The sequence below is a fragment of the Dipodomys merriami genome, unplaced genomic scaffold, assembly GCF_024711535.1.
Source record: "Dipodomys merriami isolate MVZ:Mamm:240054 unplaced genomic scaffold, mDipMer1.0.p SCAF_1, whole genome shotgun sequence".
Classification (NCBI taxonomy): domain Eukaryota; kingdom Metazoa; phylum Chordata; class Mammalia; order Rodentia; family Heteromyidae; genus Dipodomys; species Dipodomys merriami.
Window position 1 is genome coordinate 29,564,483 of NW_027202270.1, and position 26,727 is coordinate 29,591,209.

Sequence of the window (26,727 nt, forward strand, 5' to 3'; positions counted from 1 at the left end):
GCCGAATCACTTCATGACTTGGGGCTACAGTTTTCTGTACTGTAAACTAAAAATCTGGGCAAGGTTAGTATTTCCCTCAGTGTGTTCTGTGGAACACATGTCTTATGAGCTGTTTCACTGGAAAAAATATTTCATAGTTGAATACATTTGGGAAGAGTTTTATATAATATCTCAGAACTTCACAATGTACATTATTAAATCCACTGGAAACTTCTCTACTTGAGACACTCATTCAACTTTAAGCTAGCTCTTTTTCCCTTTCAATAATTTGATCAGAGGAGCTTTTACTACTTTTGGAATCACTCCAAAGTTCTGTGCAACCTGAGTTCTAAAAGAACACTCCGGAAAAGGATGAACTCCTAAGGTTCCTCTGAGATGCCTGGATTGGTGGCGTAATTTCTTATATAGATATATAGTTCTTTGAATTCTACTCCTCTTTCAGTTTCCCAAACCAGAATTCTGAGTTTTATCCTAGAGGCTTCTACCTCATGTACTCTCTCAGAGCCAATCTCATGTGAAATTCTGTAGTTTCTACCTTCTTAATATGTCTCCCATCTAGTTCCTTTCCCCATGCCACTACCTTTGCCTCTACACTTATAGCACTTTGGGATGTCTTCACTCCCTACTTGTCTCCTTCATTCTGTTCTCCATGGTCTCCAAATACCAACTCAGTTGTTCCAGAGGCTGAACCACTTCAATCTATTGTTTTTCCCAGATTGTTAAATTCAAACTCCTTGGTATAGAACATAGACCCTTTATTGATAAAGTCCTTCTCCCACATAATCTGGCTCCTTGTATTTTCTGACCAGACAAAATAGAATTACTTAGTTTCTTAGGCATGATACTGTTGTTAACTTTCACACTAGCACAGATATTGTTGCCTTTGTCCAAAATGACTGCCCACTCCTTCTTTGTCTGGTTAGCTCCTCCTTGTCATTAAACACAGTTTAACTTCCCACTGGGCAAGCTTTCCAGATCTGGGGATAGACTTTGTTTTCTAAGTGTGGCTTTCTCACCTCCTTTATCTGGCAGACTGTGTTTTTTGAGGGCAGGAAGCATCATGTCTTTTGTCTTTGTTTTCATTTTTAGACCTTATTTGGAGCTCAATAAACTCTTTCTGAATGAGTAGTTTCGTGGTTTAACAGAACTGATGAGAGCTTTTCTCAATGGCAAAAAGTGTTTTCTCAGATTAGCACTTAAAGAAGAGAGAGATGGCAAAGAGCAATCTTAAAAGCACTCCGTTGTCTTTTTAAGAGCATCTTTCTTGTAAGGTATAATACAGTCCCGTAATAATATTTGGTAGCAAGAGGTTATATATTGTTCGGCATCTAGGTGTGTTTAATCCCAGTAATCACAAAGGAAATGAAGTGGTTATAACACATTTGTATGAACTTATCAGTTAAGAAATGTTAAAGTATTTATTTATAAACTTTTTGTGCCAAGTAGTACCATACTAGACAGCTTAGAGACAGAAGACTGAATAGGTTTTTTGTAATACATTCATTTAGGGGAAAGCATAACTTACTGAAATAATTATAATTAGAAGTAAAGGAAAGGTAGAAAGCCTATGGCAACCAATCACCATTACCATTTTTCTTTATTAGATATATTATTGAAGCACCACTAAACTAAAATACAAAAATGCCGTTGTGCGACCTAAGAACAGCCATCTCAAGTGTGAACACAGTCTGCCATGTATTGTATGGCTCTAAAATTCTAAACACCATTTTGAAAAAGATTGTGTACTAGTTTGGAACAGATTGTGAAAAATTGAATTTCAAAACCACTTGAAAGTCCTCAGGAATATTAGGAAGCAAGGGTGCAATTAAACCAAACCAGGATTTGGCCCCAGGACAGAGAATTTTCCCAGGACAGAGAAATGCGCATTCCCATTCTTAGAAAGGGAGGCAGGATCTCAGAAATGTGCAGTCGATCTACTAGCATTCAAGATACAGAAACTATTAACCGGCAGATGAGACGGCATGGGAAAAAAATGCTGAAGGTTTATTGCAATCAATTTCAGGTCACACTTCCAATTCCTCAATTGTTTTAACGTTGTCAACAAAAGTGCTTTGTCTCTAGCCACCTAACAATAATTTAAATTCATGCCCCCCCATCTCTATCAACTTTAGGTGAAGGTCAGAATAAGGACACTATAAACTGAAACCTATGTCCGCCCCCAACCAAACCCGCACCAAAATGAACGGTGCGTCGTTCGGAGCTCGGTGGGGGGAGGAGAGCCAGGAAGAACGCAGAATAAACCGATTTCAGGGTTAAAAAGTAATGGAAGGTAAGTGACATGTCTAATTTCCAAAAGCTTCCCAATACCTGGCGTGAACCAGCCGAGTGCTGGGGGCCAGAATGGGATTTCCTAAGGAAGGGCGCCGTGATTTCAAGGAGCAGGGGCGTGTCGAGGGCGCGCACGCAGGGCTGGCACCCAGGCCGAGGCTGGACGGTCCAGCCCCGTCCACAGGTCGGCTCCGCACCGCCCGGTCTCCCCAGCCCTCGGCCCGCCCGCAGCCGCCGGGCCCGCTGCCCAGGAACCGCCACCGCGGAGGTGGGGCGGCACCGGGATTTTCCTCCCCACTCATTCATTCTCTGATTCATTCGTTCCTGGAGGCGGTTCACTGGGACGCGCGCGGAGGAAAGGCGGGGCCCGGAGAACGGCGCGGGCTGGGTGCGGTCCGGCGCCCGCGGGGGGGTGTGGGGTGGGGTCGGCGAGGCCGGGGCGCGCGGGGAGAGGACGCGCAGGGCGGGGGCGCGCGGAGCGGGGGCGAGAGGCGCGCGCGCGCCCGTCTGCGCCGGAAGTGAGCGCGGGCCGCGGGCGGCGGGCGGGGAGCGCGCAGCCGGCCGCGAGTCGGCCCGCCCGCCCTCGGGCCGCCCGGCCCTCAGCCCCGCCTCCTGCGCCGGGGCCGGACGCGGTGGCTCTCAGATCCACCGCCGCGGGGCGCTGCGGCGGCCCCGCCCCTGCCACCGCCGCCGCCGCCGCCGCCCGTTCGGCCTGTCCGGCCGTCTGTCCGTCAGTCAGTCCGTCACGGAGCGCGCGGCGCGGGAGCTGCCGGCGCTCGCGGCGTCTCCCGGGAAGGAGCGCCGCGCCTGGAAAGGAGGCGGCGGCGGCGGCTGCAGAAGCGCGAGCCCAGGCGCCGCCGGACCCGGGGCCGCCACGCCAGCCGGGGCCGCTGGAAGACCGAGCGGCGGCCGCGGTGAGTGCTCTGCCTCGCCATTGGGGTGCGGGGAGGCAGGCAGCCGGGCGCGGAGCCGGGAAGCGCTCCCACCTCCATTTTCCCGGCTCCCGGCCCCGTCACCCCGGCGCGTCGGAGCGGCCGCCACCTGGGGCGGGGTCGCCGGCCGGCTCCAGCCCGCTGGACCCGCGCCGCGAGCGGTGGCCGGTGGGTGGGTGGGGCTCGGCGGCGTTCAGCCTGCGCCCCGCGGCCCCGGGGGCTGCACCCGGGGAGACAATGAGGCGTGCGGCCGCCTGGGAGGGTGCGGCCGGGCTTCTCCTTCCCCGGCGCGGTGCCGGTCGCCCGGGATTGCGGGCGGGGTGGGGTGGGGTAGGGGACCCCCACACTCGCCGCAGGAACCGGCGACGGGATGCGGGAGTGCTGGGGCTTCGGCGCCCCCTGCCCCCAACACGCTTCAGAGACGAGTTCAGTGCCGAGATTGAGAAAGGCGGGGCGCCTTCTGTGTCCTCTAATTAAGCCTGCGAAGTAATTGCTCGGGAGCGTTCTAGCCCCGTGTCTGCTCTCCGTGCGCATTCCCGCCGGAAATCCAAACTGCCATTCAACGGGGGGGTGGGGGGGGGCGGCCAGGGAGGCGGCGGTGTCCCCGCGGTGTCCCCGCGGAGGTGCGGCTGCCGCCCTTCCAGGAAGGGTGCCCGCCTCGGACAGCCAGGGGCGGCCTCGCGCTGCCGGCGGCGGACGGCTCGAGCCCGGGAGCTTTGTGAGCGCGGAGACGTGACTCAGTGTGAAATGAGAGCCTTGGAGAACGGTCGGGTGCGCCGCACGCCCGAACATTTTGTATAGAAGCCCGGGGGGGGGGGCGGGGAGGGAGGGAGACGGAAAGGCCCTTCACTCCTCCGCCCAGTCAGGGGTTGGATGTTGTCTGCAGCCTGTCTCACGTGGAGAACCGCCTTAATGAAGTAGGTGAAAGGACCACTAAAGGTAGCGAGTGTGGTAAACGTAGGGGTCGGGTGTGATCGGATTATTAAAGGGTAGAGACTAAATCCAGCAAATAGTTGGGGGTTATCTACCCTGTCAGGAGACACGGAGTGAACCAGACCCCGCAACACGGGGTGTTTGGAAAGAGCACTTTGGAGCTGGGGAAACAGAACGTTCCAGAGGCAGTAGAATTGGCTGGCTAGCAACCTGGGAGTGGACAAGCTGTTGAACTCTGCACAGTAGTTCCTGTCAGTAAACAGAAATAACGCCACCTGTTTACCTCTCCAGATGTGTGTCAAGCAGGTTAAATGAGAGTCAGTGTAACTAACTCGGTAGCACTTTGCCTGGCATGGTGGGTCTAACAAGTGTTCGTTTCCTTCCTCCCTTTTCCCTCCTCTCTCGGGGAAATTTTTGGGAGAGGGCAGGTGAGAAATGAGTCATTGTAATACAGTCCATTCTGCGATGTGGAGGCAGAGGTGGAGAATAAAGGCAGTGAAGAAGAGATTAATGCTAGACTTGGGTCAGTGGAAGCTAGGGAAAGTCATGGAATCTTGGCATCTGAATAGAAGCTTTAAGGATGGGTAGGATTTCAACAGATGGAGGTGAGGAGAGGAGGACGTTCCACTGGAGGCAGTTCAGTCCTGGTGAGCTGAATTCAGAAGAAAGACAGTTGGGAGAGGACAAAATAAAAAGACACCCAAAAGCTTTTTTAAAACTCTTCTTCAAGAGTTTGACCTTGAAATTGTTATTTTGCTTTATGTTGTGTCATGAATTTCCCATAAACCAGATACAGCCCTGTTCAAGTAAGTACCAAATGCCTGCAGACCTTACTATATGATATTTTGCAGTAGATATTTTGTAGTGCTTGGGCTGCTGCTCTCTGTGTTTGATTTTCATAAAGAAGCATTTGTAGATGTTTCCTTGTGATCAGTGTTAGCTCTGTTTGGTAGAGGCAGTAGCAAAATCTTGAGACCCAAGTTTTGGTAAGAATTTAATAAGATAACTGAAAGTGGCACCTTTTTGTGTATGTTTTCATAATTCCTAATTCTTTGTTTTCTGAAGAGCTTTTTTTACACTTTTGTCCTTGAGGATAATTGCCCTGTAATCTCAGGACTTGGAGGATGAGGTAGAAGAATCCTGAATTTGAGGCCAGTCTGGGCTTATTGAGAACACATCTCCAAAAAGGAGAAAGTAAAAATTTTGAGGAATAACTTCAGAAGTTCTACAGAAGTATGTCCTGAGGTTTGTGAAAGGGGTCATAGCTCAGTAATAGAGTTCTTGTCTAACATTTCCAAAGGCCTGGATTCTGTACCTAGCACCACAGGAAACCTAATTTTAAACGTTTTTAAGCCTGGCATAGTGGTGCACACCAGAAGTCCCAAGACACAAGAGTCTGAAGCTAGAGGACCTAAAGTTCTGGGCCCAGCTTGGGCTACCCATTGAATCCTTGTTTCCAAAACCACACACACACACACACACACACACACATGCGCGCGCACGCGCACACTCACGCACACACACACACACTCATGCACACACATACGCACACGCAGGCAGAGTGCATATAGAGCTTGTCCCCAGACTGCATATAGAGCTGAAGTGTTTTAAAACCAGGAAGCCTAATCCTTTCTTCTTCTTTGGTGTAAGTATTGGAGCTTGAATTTAGAACCTTATGTTTTCAAATGGCTTTTCCACTCAAAGTTGGTGCTCTTCCATTTGAGCCACACTTCCACTTCTGACTTTTTTTGCTGGTTAATCGGAGATAAGAGTCTCATATTTCTTTGCCCAGTTAGCATTCAAATCTTGACCCTCAGATCTCAGCCTCCTGAGAAGCTAGTATTATAGGTGTGGGCCACTTGCACTCCTCAAGGAAGTTCAATTCTTAAGCTTGTGTGTGTGTATGTGTGTGAGATTTTGTTTTTGTTTTTCCTTGCAGTACTTGGGATTGAGCCTAGTACCTCCTGCATGCTAGGTACAACTTAAACTTCTAGCCCTTAAGCTTGCTTGCTTTTTTTTTTTTTTTTTTTTTTGGTCTAGTCATGGGGCCTGAACTCTGGGCCTGGGCGCTGTCCCTCAGCTCTTCAGCTCTAGGCTAGCGCTCTACCTCTTGAGCCACAGCACCACTTCCAGCTTTTTCTTTTTACTTATGTGGTGCTGAGGAATCGAACCCAGGGCCTCATGCATGCAAGGCAAGCGCTCTACCACTGAGCCACCTTCCTAGCCCAAACTTATTTTCTTAACCACACTCCTATGCTGCCACCTTAGTAAACAACTTACTTTAAAAAAGAAAGTATATATAACATAAAATTAATCATTTTTAACCATTACTAAGGGGTAATTTTTTTCAGTGACATTAAGTATACTCATACCTTGAGATACTGCTATCTCCACTGAAATTCTGACCAATAAACAATAACTGACTACCCACCCTACTATCCTGGTAACAACTATTTCTGCCTCTAAATATTACTACTCTCTGGGTTCTTCCTATAAATAGAATCTTAACATTTGTTCTTTTATGTCTGACTTATAATGTCTTCAAGAGTAATCTATGTTATAGCATGCATTTTTAAGGGCAAATAACATGATTATACCACATATATGAATATTTAAATTTTCTTTTTTTTGTCAATTGTGACTACAGCTTGTAGATATATATCTCCAGTGTTGTTGGTTTTTTTTCTCCAGTGTTCTTTTGGTTATTAACCTTGATATAAAACGACATTATATGGTAATTCTTTAATTTTTTTGAGAAGCTGCAATATTGTTTTCCACAATAGTGGTACCATTTTACATTCCCATGAACAATGAGCAAGGCTTAATTTCCCCATTTCTTTGTCAGTAGTTGTTTTCTGCCCTGTCTCCTACCCACTCGTACTGGGGATGGAATACAGAACTTTGCACATGCAGACATGGTCTATATACCACCAAGTTATATCTGCAGATGTACTATATAAATATACTATATAAGTATCAACTAATACATTGTGTAATATATATAATATATTCACATTACATATTACTTTAGTATTACATATTTAACATTAGCTATCCTCATGGGTATAAAATGGTATCTCATCATGATTTTGATTTTCATAATGATTAGTGATGTGAGAATCTTTTCAAGTGCTTCTTGGTCATTGGTATATACTTGGAGAAATCTCTGGAGACAATTTTTTTCAAGTCCGTCACCCATTTTAAATTGTTTTATTTAGTTGAATTTCTACTTGGAATATTAGTCGCCTATCAAATATATGATGTGCAAATACGCTCACCCATTTTGTGGACTGCCTTTTCACTGCTGTAGATAGAATCCTTTAACATGCAAAGGTTTTAATTTTAATGAAGTCTAGTTTCCTTTTTCTTTTTTGACTATGCTTTTGAGTCATGTCTAAGAATTCATTGCCAAATTCAGTGCATGAAGTTTTTCTTTTATTTTCTTGTGGAAGTTTTATAGTTTTAGTCTTTACATTTAGGTCTTTGATTCATGTTTTAATTAATTTTTATATGTTAAGTAAGACTTTAACTTCATTCTCTTGCATGTGGATATTCAGTATCCATAGCATCAGTTGTAGAAAGAACCAACCTTTTCCTATTGAATGGTCTTAGGATCTTCATATACTAACATATATCTATATGTATCTATGTTTATGTGTATATGCCTATATATATTTACATTTTTAGCAGTGAAGGCCTTGGTACTACATGGCTATATATAATTATGCAGAAACAGTCCTTAGAATAAAGCCTTTGTTACTTCTCTGTATCTACTTGTGAATTTTATATGGGTTATTGATAAGGAAACCTATGATTGAGGTAGGTTATATAAAAAATTAGTTATTATGTATGTCTGTTCATACAAAACTGTCTCAATATAGGTCTGTAGGATATGCACTATGCTAAGTTAAATAAGCAGGATTTGTACACAGTTCTTTGTAAGTGTACTACAACTACAGTTAAGTAACAATGAGTATCTTAACAGGTTGTGAAATCGTATTATAGCTTGTATGTTTTGGGTTTTTCTTATTTGCCCTGTGAGAGTTGTTAAATATTATTAGCAAGTCAATTTGGAAAGAAAGATTTTTTTTTTAACTTTTGGATCTATGTACTTGAGTATCATAAGACTGCAGAATGAACCATTAAATGCTGCTACTAAGCTAGGCAGGGTGGTGCACACATATAATTCCAGCACTTTTGGAGGATCTTGAGTCTAAGACCAGCCTGTGCTATATAATAAGACACTATCCGAATTGAAATGAAATGAAAAGATGTTTCCTAAACAAACCTAATTATTTCTACCTCCAACTATTTATCTCAGTAAAATCAAAACAAAATATTCCAAAAGTAAATATTATTTAGGTGGTCATAAGGCTATAACATTTCTAATTCACAATTTCTCTTTGAGTTTATAATAAATATAGTTGAAAACCAAACACTGTGTTAGATTTCATCTGGAAAAGTTTTGTTGTGAAATACTGCAAGTTTTCTCACTTTATATGATCTCCCAAAGCATCATCTCATGATCCAACTGCTATTAAAGTACATATTTATGCTGTTAGTAAAATGCATACTGGCCAGGTGCTGGTGGCTCACACCTATAATCCTAGCTACCCCGGAAGCTGAGATCTGAGGATCATGGTTAGAAGCCAGCCCAGGCAGGAAAGTCATTGAGACTATTGTCTCCAATAAGCAACCAGAAAACCAGAAGTCGTGTTATCGCTCAAAGTGATAGAGTACTAGTCTTAAGCACAAAAGCTCAGAGACAGCACCCAGGCCCTGAGTTGCAAGCCTCAGGACTGACCCCCCCCCCCAAAAAAAAAAGCGAGAAGTGGATCTGTGGTTCAAGTGGTTGAGTACTAGCCTTGAGAAAAAGAATCTCAGAGACAACACCCAGGTCCTGAGTTCAAGCCCTAGGACCAGCACAGAAAATAAATAAATGAATAAATAAATAAATAAAATACACTGTTTCTCTGTTAAGGCAGAGCTAGGCACGAAAGACATATTAAAGTGCTAGATGTTCTCTCTTTAAATAGAGAGGATGCCACTTTAAGTGTAAGGTACAAAGAATCAACAGAGAATGTAATTGAAGAAGCTGAATCCACAAAGAATCAGAAGGAATAATGAGTTGAAAATGAGTGAAGAGATTAGGAGGTTAGGGTTGGAAGTGGGAGACAATTCATTAAAGGAAGGGGAAAATAAGGTTAGTGAAACCCATGATTGATGTCAAAACATAATACTTAAAATTTAAGCAAAATTTAAGCCCTGGAAAATAATTGATATCTAGTGAAAATGTTTTATAACTATGAAAAAATGAATAACTTTTTAGGAAGATTTGAGTAAGTTTGAGATGTGAAGGAAAAGTATTAGTTAAGTCAATATAGCAAAATAACTAAAAGTATACCATGAAAGTAGGATGTGTTCTTTATGTCCTCCAAATTATGCACCCTCTGTGCACAATTCCTAAGCATGATTTGTTCTCCCTCATATTTTTTGGTCAAACTCATTCATCTTTTGAGACTTATCTCCATTGCTTTGTGAAGCTGTTAACACTCTAAACAGAACCATTCCTGTAGGCTTTATGTTGTAGATAATTATGAACTGTGTCATATTCTATGTTTTGTAGTATTGGACCTACTTTTACCTGAGAGGTACCACAATCCTTTAAGTAATAACATAATAGAAACAGTGATAATGTTTTAATGAAAACCTTTATTTGAGGATTTAAAAAATACTTGTTTTTGATGTTGGGAATTGAAATCCAGGGCTTCATACAAACTTAACAGGCACGCTACTATTGATTTATATGCATACTACATGTAGTTGATAGTTTTATTTTGAGACCATCTAGGTAACCCAGGCTGGCCTTGAGATAGTCCTGCTTCAACCATCAGAGCACTGGGATTATAGGTTTGGACAGCCACACACCTTATATAACTGGAAAAATTCATAAAAATTTACTTGTATTTATAAAGGATAATTATTTCTATTATTTCTTGGCTTATTTGACTTCATTGTAACAACATTGGATACTGGTGAATGAAATAATTGATTCCTCTCTTTCTGTGAGTAGTATACTTCACAAGTGTAAGCAATGATTTAGCACTGATTGAAAAAAACATTTTTGTTTGTCCAAGTTTTTAAAAAAAATAAACATGGCTATCTTAAAACAGAGGAGATGAACATGATGCATTTGGTTTGAAAATTTTTGGTTTTAGTACTTGGTAATGTATACATTCCAAGGGTTTGTATCTTAAATCTATGTATCTCTGATCCTTTTTTTTTTGGGGGGGGATACAGTATTAGGGTTTAAACTCATTGGCTTCCCATTTGCTAAACAGTTGCTCTACTGCCTATTCTTGTTTTCCTTTGCTTAGTTTTCAGATAATATCTAACTTTTTACACAGACTGGTCTGGACACCCATCTTCCTACTTACACTTCTCCAGTAGGTGGAATGGCAGGTATGAACTACCATGTTCACCTTTAAAGGTTGAGATGGTGCTGTCATGAACTTTTGCCTGGACTGACCTTGAATCATAAACTTTGATTCTTTACCTCCAGAATAGCTAGGATTATAGATATGAGCCACTGTGCCTGGCTTAATATTATTATTATTTTTTTATTTTTATTTTATTTTATTTTTTTTGCTGTCGGTCATGGGGCCTGAACTCTGGGCCTGGGCTCTGTCCCTGAGCTCTTCAGCTCAAGGCTAGTGCTCTACCACTTGAGCCACAGCACCACTTGCAGCCTTTTCTGCTTATACAGTGCTGAGGAATCAAACCCAGGGCCTCATGCATGCAAGGCAAGCACTGTACCACTGAGCCACCTTCCCAGCCATTAATATTTATTTTTAATACTTATCCAGAAGCTGTAAGGCAGCTTATGTAGGGACTTGCCCTCTCTTACCTCTTTGTTTAGAAAGCTGTACTTGCTTTTTTTATTTCTCCTTTTTCTTTTCTTTTTGGCCAGTCCTAGGGCTTGAACTCAGACCCTGGGCACCGTCTCTGCGCTTCATTTGCTCAAGGCTAACACTCTACCACTTGAGCCACTTCCAGCTTTTTCTGTTTATCTGGTACTGAGGAATTGAACCCAGGGCTTCATGCATGCTAGGCAAGCACTCTACTAGTAGGCCACATTCCCAGCCCTGAAAGCTGTACTTTCTAAACAGAGATGCTCATTATTAGATTTCTGTCCATCAGTTAATGCAGATTTGGCTAGTAGTTTTAGTTTTCCTATGTGTTTAGCAGTTCTTTCAATCGAATGTGAAGATTTATCTTTATCTTGTTTTTTAGTAATTGAGTTCAAAATGTATTGAAATTTACATTTGGAAGGGTGTGTGTGTGTGTGTGTGTGTGTGTGTGTGTGTGTGTGTGTGTGTGTGTGTGTGTGTGTGTGTGTGTGTGTGTGTGTGTGTGTGTGTGTGTGTGTGTGTGTGTGTGTGTGCGCGCGTGCGCGCACGTGCGCAAGCGTGTACTTGAACTCAGGGCCTGGGCACTGTCCCTGAGCTTCTTTGCTCAAGGCTAGCACTCTACCAATTGAGCTTCAGCTCCACTTCTGGCTTTTTACTTGTTAATTGGAAATTAGAGTCTCATGGACCTTTCCTTCCTAGGCTGTCTTCAAACCACAATCCTCAGATATCAACCTCCTGAATAGTTAGGATTACAAGTGTGAGATACTGCCACCTAGCTTTGGAAGGTATTTTTAAAAGTTAGAAATCATTTCTCTGAGATCTTGGCCAACTATACACCTGACAAGGGTCTAGTAACCAGATATACAAGGCACTTAAAAAACTAACCCCCCTCCCCTTCCCACCCTCAGCAAAGAATGGGCAGTTAATAAATGGGCATAGGAGCTAAATAGACACATCTTAAAAGAGGAAGTACAAATGGCCAGTAATTACAAGAAGAAATTCTCAGCATCCATGGCCATAAAGCAAATGCAAATCAAAACAACATTGAGATTTCATCTCCCATCTGAGTGACTGTCATTAAGCATATCAGCAACAGCATTGCACCAGTGGCTCACACATGTAATCCTAATTACTCAGGAGGCTGAGATCTGAGGATCAAGGTTTGAAGCCGGCCCAGACAGGAAAGTCCATGAGGCTCCTATCTCCAGTTAACCACCAGACTATCGGAAGTGGGCTGTGGCTCAAAGTGGAGGAGTTCTAGTCTCCAGTGAAAAAGCTCAGGGACAGCACCCAGACCCTGAGTTCAAGCCCCACGACCTACAAAAAATAAATAAAAGCAACATCAGATGCTGGTGAAGATACAGGGAAGAAGAGACCCTAAAACGCTGTTGGATTACAGGATGGAATAGGAGAAACCCTAGGTCTCCTTGGCTCAGGCCGAAATTTTTTAAACAGAGACCCGGAAACACAACAAATCAAAGAAAGGTTGGACAAATGGGATTGCATAAAGTTGCAGAGCTTCTGCAGGGCAAATGACATAGCTAGCAAGATCAATAGAAAGCCCACCGATTGGGAGAAGATCTTTACTAGCCATACAACGGACAAGGGTCTCATATCTAAAATATACTTGGAACTCAAAAAATTAAACCCCCCAACAACAAATCCTCAAAGAAACAACTGCCCAATAAATAAGTGGGCGAAAGACTTAAAGAGAAACTTCTCTGAAGAAGAAAGAAGGATGGCCAATAGACACATGAAGAAATGTTCAACATCCCTAGCCATAAAAGAAATGCAAATCAAAACAACATTGAGATATCACCTCACTCCAGTTAGAATGGCAAAAATCAAGAACTCTAACAACAACAGATGCTGGAGGGGATGTGGACAGAAAGGAACCTTACTTCATTGTTGGTGGGAATGTAAACTTGTTCAACCACTTTGGAAAGCAGTATGGAGGTTCCTCAAAAGACTTCACATAGATCTCCCCTATGACCCAGCAATCCCACTTTTGGGCATTTACCCAGATGTTTACAAACAAGACCACACTAAAGCTACCAGCACAACAATGTTTATTGCAGCATTATTTACCATAGCTAAGATATGGAACCAACCCAGATGTCCCTCAGCAGATGAATGGATCAAGAAAATGTGGTATATATACACAATGGAATTCTATGCCTCCATCAGAAAGAATGACATTGCCCCATTTGTTAGGAAATGGAAAAACTTGGAAAAAATTATATTAAGTGAAGTAAGCCAGGCCCAAAGAAACATAGGTCCCATGGTTTCCCTTATTTGCAATATCTAGTATAGGTATGAGTCAAGCGGAAAAGGTCAGATAATGTGAGGTCAGGAAAATGAACCCTTAGATATGTATTTTAATGTTTTTTTCTTTCAGGCATGTGTTTCTAACGCATTTATAAGATTATCTCTTTGTTGCTTTGTATGTCCCTCCCCCACAGTATAACCCCTGCTTTCACTATATTTGATGTCAGTATAACTTGTGGAGGAGATGGGGAAAAACCAGTTGTTTAAGGATACAGGTGGACCTGTTGCAACAATGAGAAGTACAAGTTGTCATGTCCAAAACAAGCTTTACAACATCGGTGCGGGGGGGGGGGGGGGGGGGGGGGGGGAGGGGAATGAGAAGGATTGGGATTGTGGGGGAGGGGGGAGGCTGGGAAGGGATGGGAAGGGTAAACAAAGGAGGAGGCTGCAATGCTTGGTAAGAAATGTACGCATTATCCTGCCCATGTAATTGTAACCCCTCTGTACAGTATGTTCACAAATAAAATAAAATTTAAAAAAAAAAAACGCTGTTGGTGGGAATGTAAATTTGTACAACCACTGTGGAAGTCAGTATGGAGATTCCTCAGAAAACTAAAAATAGAACTAGCTTGTGATCCTTGATATCAACTGCCTTTGGGCATTTATTTAGAAGTTTACAAGACAAGATACAATAAAGGAACCTGTGTTCATTGCATCACTGTTCACACTAACCAAACTTAAGAGGCAATCTAGATACCTAACAACCAACGAATGGACCAAGAAAATGTAGTATATATACACATATATTGAACTGTTAGTCATCCATTAGGAAGAATGAAATGTCATTTGCATGGAAATTGATGGATCTGGAAGAAAAAAAACTACTAAGTATATTAAACCAAGTCCAGAAAGAAAAAGCGTTCATATTTTCTCTCATGAGGGTCTTAGGCCTGTCGTATCTTTCATTAAATACATACATGGCCCTGTGCATATGTACACAATTAAGCTGATTAGTGTATGGTATGTGTAGGAGTGAAATTCTGTGGTGTAAACCTTTGAACAATTAACAGTTTAACAAAATAAATGTCAAGAAACTAAAATAATAGGGGGACTGCTAAAGGGAAGGAGTAGAAAATGGAGAAAGGAATGTACAAATGCAGTCATAATACACAATGTATACACATATGAAAGGAAGTAGGAGACTTGATATGACTGGTGGGGGAAGTAACAGGTGGGAGGGGGGAAAGGGATGGAAGGTGGTAGCTGATCAAGATACTCTGTACACGTAAGTGCACGTGTTGAATTGTAACTCCCCTAAACAGCCATTTGAAGAATACAAAGGAAAAGTAAGAAGTTGCTTCTCTGTTTTAGAGTGAGAGTGTTCAGTGTTCCTCCACCTTTCTGGATGGTGATTTTCTTAATTTACTAGGTTTTAGCATTTCATTTGCCATTAAGGGAAAGGTAGTTTAATCATGGTTCTGAAAACACTAAGTATCCTTATCACCACAGCTACTTATGATCATCAGGAAATTTAACTCTTATTTGTGTGAGATAATTGCTTAAATTATCTTTAAATTGGATAACTTTGTTTTTGGTGCCAGGGCTTGAACTCAGGGACTCACATTCTCATTCAGTTATTTTGCTTATGCCTAATGATCTTCCACTTGAGCTATGCTTCCATTTCCAGCTTTTTGTTAGTTAATTTGAGATTAGAGTCTTTTCAGATTTGTCTGCCTGGGCTTGCTTTGAACTCCAGTCCTCAAATCTCAGCTTCCTAAGTAGCTAGGGATTATAGTTGTGAGCCACTGATGCCTGCGTGATGACTTTTAAAATACATTGCTATGAGACAATCAGTAAACATGATGTTACAGAATACTAAGGTCAATGTTCAATCACATCAGTAATATATATCCTTTGGCTCCTTACTTTCATCAACTTCTCTTTTGCTGAACCAGTTGCTTTTGAAATTAAACATAATCTTCTCTTCCAGTTATTTTATTCAGGCCAAAGTAAGTGCTTCAAGAAAGCTTATATTTTTCATAAAAAAATTTTCTATTTAGGAAATAATTTACCATTGAGAATGAGTCTTCTCTGGAACAAAGATATCCTGATTCTCTTACTAGTTGGAAAGTAATGTTTGTGGAAAAAAATGTAGTATTTTGGTTCATAAGGCACATAATCTTCAAATGGCTCTCCAAAATGATAAAGGAATATATCTGTCTATCAAAAAGTTCCCATTGCTCTACATCCTCCTAGTTTTATCACACTTGTTTTGCCAACTTGATAAAGATGAAATGGGTATTCTTATTTATTTATTTATTTTTGTCTGTCATGGGTCTTGAACTCAAGGCCTAAATATTGTCCCTGAGCTCTTTTGCCCCAGGCTAGCTCTCTAACACTTTGAGCCACACTGCCATTTCCAGTTTTCTAGTGGTTGATTGGGCTAAGAGTCCTACATACTTTCCTGTCTGGAATGGCCTTGAACCTTGTTCCTCAGATCTCAGCCTCCTAAGTAGCCATCAGCACCCTGACTTTTATATTTTCTTTCTTTTTTTTTTTTTTTGTCGGTCGTGGGGCTTGAACTCTGAGCCTGGGTGCTGTCCCTCAGCTCTTCAGCTCAAGGCGAGCACTCTACCACTTGAGCTACAGCGCCACTTCCGGTTTTCTGGTGGTTTATTGGAGATAGGAGTCTCACAATCTCTCCTGCCCAGGCTGGCTTTGAACCGCGATCCTCAGATCTCAGCCTCCTGAGTAGCTAGGATTACAGGCGTGAGCCACCAGCGCCCGGCTATATTTTCTTAAACTAACATTCTTTAATATATTTCTGAAGGAATATTTAGGAGGATATAGGATTTCTATAGTATTTTTTAATCCTTGGAAAATATGTATTATTGCAGAAGTTTATTAAGAAATGGTTTCAATCACAAGTTGAAGCTTTCAAAAAAGTTTTGAATAAAAAGCATTATTTTTGTTTATACACAGTGGTATAAAAGTGTTTACTCTAAAGACATGTTAGCTGTTTTTACTGCAAGACTGTTTGATATTGGAGAAATGCCTAAAATGGATTAATTCCTATGTTGTGACATCTGTGCAAATAATTGAGATAATTATTTGGTTAACAGAACCTATGACTGCTTTTTACTTCCTTTGAGCTTTTTTAGGAGGAGCATATTTCTTTTTTTTTTTTTTTTGGAGGGGGGGTTCCAGTCGTGGGGCCTAAACTCTGGGCCTGGGCACTGTCCCTCAGCTCTTCAGCTCAAGACTAGCGCTCTACCACTTGAGCCACAGCGCCACTTCCGGCTTTTTTCTTTTTGCTTATGTGGTGCTGAGGAATCCAACCCAGGGCCTCAGGCATGCAAGGCAAGCGTTCTACCACTGAGCTACCTTCCCAGCCCAAGGAGGAGCATATTTCGTTCTTGGTAATCATACGTAGTCAAGTAAAAAAACATAATATCAATCATAGTTAGATATTTTATGTTTGAATTAAAAATTATTTTACTTGTGTGTGGTTGTTTCTTTTCTTAAACTTCAACTATCTAATGAGTAGAAATTTTCTGAGAATGTTGAATGAATCTTTTTTGTTCTTGTTGTTTTTTGGTGCCAGTTCTGGAGCTCAGGGTCTCAGAGCTGTTTCTGGACTTCTTTATTCAAGGCTAGCACTCTGCCTCTTGGGCCACAGCTCCACTTCCTGCTTTTTGGTGTCTCAGACTTTCCTGCCCATGAATGCTTCCAGCATTGATCCTCAGATCTTAGTCTCATGAGTAGGTAGGATTACAGGTGTGAGCCACTGGGTGGGTGGATCATACTTACATAACTTTAAAAAAAAAGTACAACTATCTTTCTTCCTTGTGTATATAATGAAGAATATTTCACATTGGAAAACATTGCAGCATGTAAGTGAATTCATTTTTCTTTTTTTCCTGGGACTTGAACTCAGGGCCTGGGCACTATCTCTTCTTTTTGCTCAAGGCTAGTGCTTTATCACTTGAGCCACAGTGCCACTTCCAGCCTTTCTTGGTAGTTTAATGGAGATAAGAGTTTCCTACCTTGCCTGGCTTTGAATGGCAACCTCAGCCTCCTGAGTAGCCACCAGTGCCCAGCTTGCATAGTTTTTCCCTTCTCTAACCTTACCTTCCTTTCCCCTTTCTTCCCCTCCTTTCATTTTTTCTGGTACCTGGGTTTGAGCTTAAACACTTGAGCTCTTTTGGGTTACTTGAGGCATTTGCTACTTGAGCCACACCGCATAACTAGTTTTTTGCTAGTTATTTTGGAGATAAGAGTCTTGTAGATTTCCTACCTGGTCAGTTTGGAACCAAAATCTTCTGGGTCTCAGCTTCTTGAATAATGAGAATTAGAGGTGTGAGCCACCAGTGTTTTAAAAATTGACTTTTGTGAACGACAATTTTGATGCATAGAAGACTAAGAGGAAGCTAGATAGATGTCTTCCATCTTCCTTACTCCACATAATGCATCACCTCCACGCGGTTTCCCCTATTCTCCTATCTGTTTCAGAGCATTATCTCTGATTGAATAGGGAACCACATTGAGACCTTGTAATTGCCTGCAGCCAGTTACATTAAACCAGACTGTTGATGCTGTGCATTTTTAATGTGGTCTAGACAAATGTATAGTGCTGTGTAGCCCTTATTACAATATCATACATAGTATTTTTACTTAAAGTCCTCTGCTCCTCACATTATTCATCCTCTAAATCCTGGAAGCATAGTTTTTCTTCTTCCAGAATGGCATATAGTTAGAACCATATAGTAGTACCCTTTTCTTCTTTCACGTAGTAATATGCATTTAAGGTTCCTCCATGTCTTTCAATGATTTGATAGCTCATTTGTTTTGTTTTAGTTTTTTACCTTCCCCTCTCAGGCTCCTGCTCATTTGTTTTTAGTTTTGAATATATTGTAATGTTTTCATGTATCATAGTTTATCCATTAACCTACTGAATAACATCCTAGTTGTACTTCCAAGTTCTGGTGTTATTGTGTGGATATACATTTCATCTCATTTGCATAAGTATCAAGGAATGCCACTGCTGAATTGTTTAGTAAAAGTATGTTTAGTTTTATAAGACCCTGTCTAACTGTTTTGGAAGTGGCTATATCATTTTCCATTACCACTATAAATAAAGGACAATTTTGCTTGTGCCACATTCTCCTCAGCATTTGGTGGTATGAGTATTTTGAATTAATATCTTGTTTTATTTTGCATTTCTCTGATGACAGATGATCATAGACTTATTTGTTGTTGTTGTTGTTGTTGTTTGTCCGTTTTTTTTTTGTCGGTCATGGGGCCTGAACTCTGGGCCTGGGCGCTGTCCCTCAGCTCTTCAGCTGTAGACTAGCACTCTACCACTCGAGCTTCAGCCCCACTTCCAGCTTTTTCTGCTTATGTGGTGCTGAGGAATCGAACTGAGGGCCTCATACATGCAAGGCAAGTACTCTACCACTGAGCCACCTTCCCAGCCCCGGTCATAGACTTATTTATCGTCTATATATCATATTTAATCTTAGGTGTTGGTTAAGGTCTTTGAATCATTTTTTTTATAGTTTGTCTTCTTAGTATTGTTTTAAGAGTTGTATTATTTTGTATATCCTCCTCTATGGATATGTCTTCTGCTTGGGTTCCAGACATGGCTTAGTTGGTAGAGCCCTAACTAATCAGGAAAAGGCACCAGGTACTGAGTTCGAGTCCTGGTCTTAGACCTAAATAAGAAAAGATATGACCTCTGCAATTTTTTTTCTTCTCCCAGTCTGGCTTATTCTTTTGGTACTCTTTCACAGAGTAGAAGTTGTAAATTTTAGTGAAGTAATTATTTATTTTATGGATCATACCTTTCTTGTATTTGAAATGTCATCACCAAACCCAATGTCCTCTAGGTTTTCTCCATGTTACTTTGCAGGTGTTTTATGATTTTCATTTTACATTTAGGTTTATGGTGTATTTTGAGTTTATTTTTTTGTGAAATACATATTGTCTGTCTACATATTGTTGTCTAAGTTCTTTTCTTTCTTTTGAATGTGGATGACTATTGGTTCTGAGAAAGTAGTAAAAGGCTATCTATGTTCCATTGGATTATTGTTTCTTCTTTTAGGAGTTGTTTAGTCCTCATTAAGATCAGTTGATTATGTGGATCTACTTTAGAGGTCTATTCTGTTCCATTGGTTGCCTTGTCCAATCTTTTGCCAATATCTTGATTACTGTAACATTGTACTTTATAATAAGTCTTGAAGTTGGGTAAAATGAGTGCTCCAGCTTTTACTTTTCTTGGATTTGTGTTTTTGTGTTAGTTATTAGTCTTTTGCTAGTCAATCTAAAGTTTAGATTTACTTTGTTGACATATATATATATATATATATATATATATAAAATGCTGAGATTTTAATTGGATTATATTGTCTCTGTAAATGAAGTTGAAAAGAACTGACATCTTGACAATATTGAATCTTCCTATTCACAAACATGAAAGAACTCCAGTTCTTTGATTTTGTTCATCAGTTTTGCAGTTTTTTTTTTTTTTAAATTTTAGGGCTTGTTAGATTTATATGTAAGTCTTTGATTCATTTTGGGGTAAATGATACTATGTTTCATGATTCACATTCTACTTTTTCATTAATTACATGTTAATTTTGACTCCTAAAACCTTGTTATAATTGTTTATTCTTTTGGATTTCTAAATAAACAATTATGTCATCTCCAAATAAAAGCATCTTATTTTTTTCACTCTATATTCTTTTTTAAATTTCTTGGTACTAGGTTTGAACCACTTTCTAGGCTGGCATCCTACCACTTGTACCATGTCTTCACCTTTGCTTTTTGCTGAATACTTTTGGAAATCGAGTCTAGCAAACTTATCTACTTGGACTAGCCTTAAACTATGAGCCACCAGATGTAAGATTTAAGTTTCTTGAGGAGCTAGGATTACAGGCATGACCCACCAGCTCCAGGTTTAATATGTGTTTCTTCATAGATATTTTGTTGTTTTCTTTTTGTAGTGTAGAGGCATTTCTCATGCAAGGTATGTGCTCTACTATTGGGCTACATCCCCTAACTTTGTTTTGATTACTCTGACAACACTTATCTTTTAAAAGTTGCATTTAGACCATTGAGCTTCAGAGTGATTAGTAATATAATTGGATTAGTATATACCATATTGTCAGTTTGATGTTTGTTCCCCTGGTTCCAGTTTTCATTTTTTCATTGTCTTGATTTCGATTTAGCATTTTTATGAACATTTTATCTCTTAAGTATACCAGTTCTGTTTCCTTTTCTACTGTTTTTTAATTGGGCCTGTAGGGTCTGCAATATACGTTTATAATTAATTGAAGTCCATTTTAAAATAACACTTCAAGGTATAAGGTGTGAACTTCGTAATAACAAGCAATTCTAACTCTTCTTCCTGTCCCTGTATCATTTCTGTCATTTATTTCACTTACATATAAATAATCATAGCAAATACATAATGTATTTGTCAGAATATAGTAGATAAGTATGTTGTTGCTGTTACCATTTTGAACAAGTTGTTAATCTTTTAGATCAGTTAAGAATAAGAAAAACAGATGCGCAGCATAGTGACATGTGCTTGTCATCTTAGCACTCGAGAGACTGAAGCAGGTGGCTAGTTTGAGGCCAGGGTCAACTACAGTAGCAAGACCATCTCAGAAAACAAAGTACACAGTGAAAAAAGAAAGAAAAAGAAAAAGGTTTTATTCATACCTTTACTTGTTCAATGACTTCCTATATTGTACTCCTTTTTTAAATATTTCTCAAAGGAATGTCTACTGGCAGTGAATTCTCTGTTATTTGCCTGAGAAAGACTCTTTCGTGTGTGCGTGCGTGCATGCGTGCGTGCTCAGAACTTTACATTCTCATTTGGATTTTTGCTCATGGCTCTACCACTTGAGCCATGCCTCCAGTTCTAGATTTTTTTGGTTATTTGGGGATAGAAGTCTCTTGGATTGTCTGTCTGAGACGGCTTCTAACTTTGAACCTCACATCTCAGCCTCCTGAGTAGCAATTTTAGAGGTATGAACCACCAGTGCAGTTTTTTTCTTCACTTTTTTTTTTCAATGATCATTTTACAGGATGTTACAGATTTTTTTGTTGTTGTTGTTGGTCGTGGGGCTTGAACTCTGGGCCTGGGTGCTGTCCCTCAGCTCTTCAGCTCAAGGCGAGCCCTCTACCACTTGAGCTACAGCGCCACTTCCGGTTTTCTGGTGGTATATTGGAGATAGGAGTCTCATGGTCTCTCCTGCCCGGGCTGTCTTTGAACCGCGATCCTCAGATCTCAGCCTCCTGAGTAGCTAGGATTACAGGCATGAGCCACCAGCGCCCAGCCTGTTACAGAATTTTAACGTGGTTCTCAGCACTAAATATTGCCTTCTTTCCTCATGATTTCTGAAGAGAAGGTGGATGGAATTCTTATCGTCATTTCTCTGTAGGCACATTCACAGAAACTCCTCAGTGTTTAAGGAGTTTCTAACAAAATTTATTTTTCTCATCTCGGAATGCATATGAAATAGTGGTATAATAATCACTAGTTTAAGTATGTATGCCTCTAGCCATCTGTGGAATGTTCTGTTAGAAACAGAATGTGTGTGCACATGGGTGCGTGCACATGTGTGTGTCTGTGTATGTATGTGTATTCTGGATATGAGACCAATCAAAAGCAGGGCACCAACCCTGACACTGTCTCATCATTGTTCTACCGAATTTGAAAGTGTAACAATCACTGATACACAATATAGTATCTCCCAGAACTTACAAGGGTTGAGCATTATTGCTTTGTTTTGTTGTGTTTTTATGTTCTAGAAAGATTCCTGAAGTTAGAGATTTTTATTTCAGTTTCGGCTGAAATTTTATTGAAGGGTTAATAATGGCAAGAGTAAGTATCTTATAAGATGTTTCTAATCTTTTCTTTTTCTGAGTCTCTTTGAGCTTGAATTTCTTCATAGTAAACTGGAAATGGTACTACTGCCTTATTCATTTTTAAAGAAGAGTACCACACTTCCCAAAGTGTGTATATGCATATGCACACAGGGTTCAGAGTTGAGGAGGGATCAGGAATGCAGAAGCTCTGAACAAATACCATAGTACTGTCTTGAAGCTTTTATTTTACTTGATTATAAGCAGTTTCAAACATTTTAAAATTCCAATTTGTATTGTAGAATAGAAGATATAATGATGTGGAGACCTGGAGATATGACTAAAGTAGTAGAGTATTTTACCCAGCAGGAGGTCCCCTGTGTTCATACTCCCAGTATGAGAGTGGGGAAGAGATATGAGGTTTTTTTAAAAAAAATTATTGAAATTAAGTAATTATATAAATTTCACAGAATTGTGGGATAGTGATACTTAGCTAAAGTCACAAACATATTTTAACCTTCACGAGGCACATTGTCATTATTGTGGTCTATAAAGCTTATGGACTCAACAAACTTTGACACTACAGGTATTTTTTCCAAATCCGAGCGATATGTACATTTCTTTCCTTTTGTTTAGTGTAAGCTGTTCCCTCTATCCCTCTCATTCCCTCCTCCCATCGCCTTCCTTGAGTTGCTTAGTTTGTTTTTGTCAATGTCCAGTGCAGCTGATGGGCCCCTCTGTTGTATGTTTTCCCCTGTTTCCCTCTGATTTTGTGTCCTCCTCCTAGTTTCCTTCAGATGTGCACATGTATATACCATATATGAGGTCAAGCATATGGACTCATCCAGAAATGATATGATAAATTAAAAAGAGGTCCTTTGTTTTTTGAGTGTTTACTGTGTCATATCCTTGCTTTTTTGGGGGGAGGGGAGTCAGTCATGGGGCTTGAACTCTGGGCCTGGGCGCTGTCCCTGAGGCTCTTCAGCTCAAGGCTAGCGCTCTACCACTTGAGCCACTGTACCACTTCCAGTTTTCTGGTGGTTAATTGGATATAAGAGTCTCACAGACTTTCCTGCCCAGGCTGGCTTTGAAATGTGATCCTTAGTTCTCAGCCTCCTGAGTAGCTAGAATTACAGGCGTGAGCCACCAGCACCTGCTCTCCTTGCATTTTGAATTTAACATCCACATATCAGGGAGATCATGTGCCACTTGTATTTTTGATCTTGCCTTACCTCACTCAACATGATTTATTCTAGTTCCATCCATTTCCCTGTGAATGCCATTATTTTGTCCTTTCTAATGGCTGTGTAATATTCCATTGTATATAGATACCACAATTTTTTGATCCATTCATCTGTAGTGGGACATCTGGGTTGTTTCTATATCTTGGTTATTGTGTGCAATGCAGCAATGAACATATAGGTGCATGTGTTGTTGTATCCTGGTTCCTGTTGGTCAGGGTAGATGGCTAGGAGTGGTATGGCTGGGTTGTAGGGAAGGTATATATTTAGTTTTCTGAGGAACCTCCAGACTGCTTTCTAGAGTGGTTGTATTAGTGTACATTCCCACCAGCAGCGCAGTAAAGTTCCTCTTTCTCCATATCCCTGCCAGCATTTGTTGTTGGCTAAATTTAGGATATGGGCCATTCTGACTAGGGCAAGGTGGTATCTCAGGGTTCTTTTTATTTGCATTTCCTTTACAACTGGGGATGATGAACATTTCCTCATGTGTTTCTTTGCCATTTTTGAGATATGGGTTTTTTAAATGGTTGAATAAGATCTGAGAATCCTTGTTCAAAGCCAGCTCAAGCAGACAAATCTGACTCTTACCTCCACTTAACCAGAAAAAAAGCCAGAAGTGGAAGTTTGGCTCAAATAGTAGAATGTCAGCCTTGAGCAAAAAGGAAGATCTCAAGGCTCTGAGCTTAAGCCTCAGTACCCATACCAAAAAAAGAAAAAGGAATGCACCTTTGAATCATCTTAAATGCTGTCAAATTTTGAGTTATCTTAAATTGGAAAAGTTTGGTTGAAAAAAAAGTTAAAGTTCAGATTTAGAAAAGATAGCTCTAGTGTGAAAAGGATTGCTCTAGTGTGAAAACTGAGTACTATATAGTCTTCTCTTTGCAGTGTTTGTAATCTGTTGGGTATGGAAGGTGATAAAGTAAGTACACAAATAACCTCTACATAATATAAGGTTGATTAACTATAAATACCACAGGAAGGTACAAAGTTCATAGGCCTCACAAAAGTAGTATGCTCTTTTGTTTAACATATCATTTGAATATTCAGTTTTTTAAACTGAAACAATACAAAAAACTTCTTTTTAAAACTGTATAATTCAGTGAGTTTTAGTATATTCACAAGGTTTTACAACTGTCTCCATTAGCTACTAACAAAATAAAGTTAAAAAAATTTTTTTTAAATGCTGTTAGCTAAACTATGCCCTCACAGTTCCCAGGCTCAATTATTCTCTCTCTCCCCCCCCCTCCCTCTCTCCCTCTCTCCCTCTCTCTCTCTCTCTCTGTACATGTATATATATATGTCAGGTATGTATTTAGGCTGCTTGACTCCTGCAGACATTTGAGCTTGCAACAAGAGGTTTTTTCCCCTAGTTTCCTTATCCCTGGAAAGAAATGACCAGATTACCCTCAAGAAGTTCCGTTGTATCAGTGTGCCCTCGTGAAGTACCAGGTCTGTTCTGCAAAGCATGCCTTTTCCCACATCTGTCCCTTTTCCTGCTGTAGTGTCTGACTTTTAAGAATGGTCCACAATGACCATTTCTGAAAAATGACTCCTATTGGAATTTCTTTAGAATGTGGCGTGGCTTTACTGCAAATGGGCCGTACTGTAATGGAAAAGTGAATCAAGCATTCATAGTACAGCAGTAAACACTACATCCTAAGCAGTGTGAATTTTCCTCCATGGAGGTCTCCTTGGAACCATGTACCCACGAATATCAAGGATCTACTGTAAACAATTATTTTCAGTATTCTTTTTCTTTTTCAGTCATGGGGCTTAAACTCTGAGCCTGGGTGCTGTCCCTCAGCTCTTAAGCTCAAGGCTAACATTCTACCACTTGAGCCACAGCACCAAGTCCAGTTTTCTGGTGGTTTATTGGAGATAAGAATCTCACAGACTTTCTTACCCGGGCTGGCTTTGAACTACCATCCTTAGATTTCAGCCTCCAGAATAGCTAGGATTATAGGCGTAAGCCACCAGCACTATATTCTATTTTCAGTGTTCACTGGTTAAAAACCAGTATTCACTGGTTAAATTTTTTTTTTAATGTCTAAGCTATACTTTTGTCTCTTAAATTTATTTCTGAGTTTTAAATGATCCATCTGTTGACTTGTTTGCTAACTAAACTACAACTGAAGTTTTCCTAGAATCAGTGTTTTTTTTTCTCTTTATTTTTCCTTCTGCTTCCTCCTCCTTCCTTAACTTATTTTAATGTAATTTCAGACTTAATGCTGTAAGATTATAAACAGTTCTCAACTGGGTACCTGTGTCTCACACCTGTAATCCTAGCTATTCAGGAGGCAAAAATCAGAAAGATTGTGGTTTGAGGCCAATTTAGGCAAAACATAGGATTTCCCCATCTCAACTAATAACTGAGCACAGTGATACACAACTGTTATCCCTGCTATTTGGGATGCAGAGATCAAGAGGACATTGATTTTAGGCTGACACTGGCCCAGAAGTTCACAGGACTCCATCTCAACAACAAAAAAGCCAAGAGTAATGTCACACATCTGTCATCTCAATTATGGTGGAAACTATAAAATAGGAAAATTGTGGTCCAAGCGAGCTTGGGCAAAAAATGAGAACTTACCTCAAATATAAGCAGCAAAAACGGCTTTAGGTAGAGCTCAGCAGCAAAAATGAAGCTGTGAGTTCAAACCTCAATACCAGCAACAACAACCAAAAAGATTGCGAACAATTCCTACATTCCCCAGATTCACCTAATACTTACAGTTTGCCAGTTTAACATTTCTGGATCCCTATCCCTATCATTCACACATATACATACTCTTCTCCCCCTCCCCCACATTTTTTCCTCAGACCTGAGAAGAAATAAGAAATATTGTGCCACTTTATGACAAAATTCCTTAGTGTATGTTCCCTCAGAATCAAATGTTTTCTAAAATACAATTTTGTTGTTATTTTAAGGTGTTGTATGGAGGGGTTACCATTTTATTAATCAGATAATGAATATAATTCTCTTTTTCAACAGTATCACCCTTTCCTCTACTTTTCTCCAATTTCCCCCTCCTGTCCCTGCCCACAAGTTGCATATGTAGATTAAAAAAATTTTTTTTGGTTGTGGGGCACAGAGGACTTTTAAGTAAAAATACTATGTATGATATTGTAATAAGGGCTACATAGCACTATACATTTGTCTAGACCACATAAAAATGCAATTTGTGGGGAGGTAATTTTAGAATATGTTGTCTCATCAAAGTTGTACATACTGCTTTAAGTTATGTTGATGCTTACTGTAAGGCTTGCACGTAAAAAATA

The 26,727-nt window shown here is 40.5% G+C and overlaps 1 protein-coding gene across 1 annotated transcript in view; it reads left to right on the forward strand.

The window, feature by feature from the left end:
* The first annotated feature begins 3,029 nt into the window (after positions 1-3,029).
* Raph1 (Ras association (RalGDS/AF-6) and pleckstrin homology domains 1) overlaps positions 3,030-26,727 on the forward strand; it is an 83,662-nt gene continuing 59,964 nt past the window's right edge. Inside the window, 1 exon segment of the mRNA XM_070018820.1 lies at positions 3,030-3,203. The gene's annotated coding sequence lies outside the window, so the exon portion shown is untranslated.